This window comes from Penaeus japonicus, unplaced genomic scaffold (assembly GCF_977035675.1).
Source record: "Penaeus japonicus unplaced genomic scaffold, GWHDUDI00000001_assembly GWHDUDI00000021, whole genome shotgun sequence".
Lineage (NCBI taxonomy): Eukaryota > Metazoa > Arthropoda > Malacostraca > Decapoda > Penaeidae > Penaeus > Penaeus japonicus.
In genome coordinates this window covers 29055111-29058537 of record NW_028234423.1, presented here as the reverse complement: position 1 = coordinate 29058537, position 3427 = coordinate 29055111, and the positions used below count along the sequence as shown (strand labels likewise).

Sequence of the window (3427 nt, the reverse complement as noted above, 5' to 3'; positions counted from 1 at the left end):
TGACTTTGTTGGGTGGACTTGGTAAGGGGTTCTGGCGTCCAGGGAGGCAGGGTTTTTGACTGCAGTGATGTTTGATTAATAGTTGATTAACACTGTCTGAGGGGAATTTATACTCGCCTTCTTTGGTAGATGTACGTATCTATTCACAAACTCTCTCTTCTTTCATTTATATATATATATATATATATATATATATATATATATATATATATATATATATATATATATATGTGTGTGTGTGTGTGTGTGTGTGTGTGTGTGTGTGTGTGTGTGTGTATGTGTGTGTGTGTATGTTGCATGTACATGCAAACAAACATACACAGAGAGAGAGAGAGAGAGAGAGAGAGAGAGAGAGAGAGAGAGAGAGGAAAGAGAGAAAGCGAAAGAGACAGACAGACAGAGAGAGAGAGAGAGAGAGAGAGAGAGAGAGAGAGAGAGAGAGAGAGAGAGAGAGAGAGAGAGAGAGAGAGAGAAGAGGAGGGGAAGAGAGAGAGAGAGAGAAAGAGAGACATAGAGACAAACAGATATGAACACCAGACTAACCAACAAGAATTCCCTTTTTCTACCCTTCCCCCCTCCCCCTCCCCCCTCCCCCCCACCAAACCAACCTATCGTCACCTAACCATCACTTTCAGCTGCAACAAACTTTGGAGTCAATATTTACCAGAGATTCTCCTCGACCGCCTTAAAGTAATGGATGCAAATGTTTGCCGTCCTTCGCCCAGATGAGCGGAGATCAAATATGCAAACAGCATCCGAACCTCGCACTTGTCGTGGCTGCAAGTGCTTGTTCGTGAGCCACCCCTCCCTCCTACTCTAGAGAGGGAGGGAGGGAGGGAAGGGTGAGGGAGGGAGGGAGGGAGGGAGGGAGGGAGGGAGGGAGGGAGGGAGGAAGGAGAAGAGAGGGAGAGGATGGCGAGGGAAGATGAGGAGGAGGGAGGGAGGAGAGGGAGGGAGAGAGCGGGAGGGAGGGGAGGAGGGTGGGAGAAGAGAGAGGGAAGGTGGGAGAGAGGGAGGGAGGGGATGGGAGAGAGGGAGGGCGGAGGGAGGATGTGGAGGGGAGGGAGGGAGGGAGGAGAGGGGAGGGAGGGAGGGAGGGTGGGAGAGGGGGAATGAGGGAAAGAAGGAGGGAGGGGAGGGAGGGAAGGAGGGAGGGAGGGGAGAAGGGAGGGAGGGAGGGAAGGAGGGAAGGTGGGAAGGAGTGGAGGAGGGAGGGATGGAGTGGGGGAGGGAGAGGAGATAGGATGGGTAGGAGTGGCGGTGGGTAGGTAGGGAAGGAAGGGAGGGAGGAGGAAGGGAAGGAGTGAGATGGGAGGGAGGGAAGGAGGTTGGGGTAAGGGAGAAACAGGTTGGAAAACAGATGAAGTGGTTACGTAAATAGACAGACGAGTAGACATATAAATACACAGGGGCAACAAACTTGGACACACACAACCACACTATAAAACACACACACACACACACGAACACAAACACATACACAAACACACACATGAACACAAACACAAACGCAACCATAAACACATACACAAACACGAACACAAACGCAAACACACACACACACACACAACTACACACACACACACACACACACACACACACACACACACACACACAAACACACACACAGCCACGAAAAAAAAAACTGAAAAAGATGCAAAGGTCAATCATAGTTGGTGTTTGTGTAGGCAAGTGGCAGCGAAGTGGTTTGGTTTCTCCTCCTGACAGGACGAAGAACATGCACACGCAAAGAGTGAGTGAGAAGTGTGAAAAGAAAGAGTGAGTGCGAAGTGTGGGAAGAGTGAGTGTGAAGTCTGGAAAGAGTGAGTGAGAAGTGTGAGAAGAGTGTGTGTGAAGTTTGGAGAGAGTGAGTATGAAATGTGAGAAGAGTGTGTGTGAAGTTTGGAGAGAGTGAGTATGAAATGTGAGAAGAGTGTCTGTGAAGTGTGGAAAGAGTGAGAGTGAGAAGTGTGGAAAGAGCGTGTGTGAAATGTGGAAAGAGTGAAAGAGAAGTGTGGCAAGAGCGAACTTGAAGTGTGAAAAGAGTGAGAGTGAGACGTGTGGAGAGAGTAAGTGTGAAGTATAAAAAAAGCGAATGAGAATTGGGAAAAGGGTGTAAAGCTTAGGATATTCCCGGAAGGATTTCGAGTGGGATAAGGGTAATCCAGGACCGAGGGAGAAGTGAAGCGAGCAGAAAGAGAAGAGGGATATCAGGGAGAAATATTTTACGCTAGGAAATGTTAGGGTGAAGTGAGGCTAAGTGACTCGATAACTGGGAAGGGAAAGAAATGAGAAAGAAAGAAAAAATATATCACAATATATTCACTTCCGTTTTATGGTAATAAGACACAGGAAAGAGGGATAAAGTAGGAAATACAGAAAGAAGGGATAGAAAAAGAGAAATGGAAAGATAGAGAAAGGAAGAGCGAGTAAAAAGAAATCAATTGAATACAGAAAAAAGAAGGAATAAAATGAGAGAGAAAGAAGGAAGGAAAAAATATCTACCGAAGCAGAGAGGGGAGCTAGGACGAGAGGGAGGGAGAGGGGAAATGGGATGGGTAGGAAGGAGAGAGGGGAGGTGAGAAGGGGGAGAGGGAGAGATGGAGAGAGGGAGATAAGGGAGGTGGGAAGGGAGGGGAGGAATGAGTGAGGGATGGAGGGAGGGAGGGGAGGTGCGAAGGGAAGGAGGGAAAGAGGAAGAGAGGGGAGGTGGAAAGGGAGGGGAGGAAAGTGTAAGGAATAGAGGGAGAGAGGGAGGGAGGGAGGAAGAGAGGGAGAGCGAGAAAAAATAAATAAAGAAAGAGAAAAACCAGCAAACAAAGTAACGGGCATATGAAACAAAAGACGAGAAACGAGAATACCAACAGCAGTCGCAGATCGTGATGCGAGCGAACGTCACCGCCAGATTGGGATATGACGACGGCGTTCACGGAGGGAAAGATCTGGGCATAAAATGTCGGAAATACTAATTGCATTTCGCTCGCCTTTGCGGTCAAATCTCATTACGTAACAAATTGGTTAACGTATATATAAAAAAATACATAAATAAATAATGCTTTGGTGTTTCGCTATATGAGCACTTTAACTCACATAGATACATAAATACATACGCGCACAGACACACACACACTTCATAATCACACACTTGAACACAGACAAAATATACCCCACACCCACCTACACAAACACTCACACACACACACACACACACACACACACACACACACATACACGCACGTACGTACACACACACACACACACACACACACACACACACACACACACACATACACGCACGCACGTACACACACACACACACACACACACACACACACACACACACACACACACACACACACACACACACACACACACACACATGTAAATACACAGAATATAAAAAGTCTTTTTTAGATTTGTTACCCCT

At 47.1% G+C, this 3427-nt stretch overlaps 1 protein-coding gene across 1 annotated transcript in view; it reads right to left on the bottom strand.

Annotated features, from left to right (window-relative positions):
- LOC122246432 (Synaptotagmin 7) overlaps positions 1-3427 on the bottom strand; it is a 631122-nt gene that overhangs the window by 146348 nt on the left and 481347 nt on the right. The gene's annotated exons all lie outside the window — the stretch shown is intronic.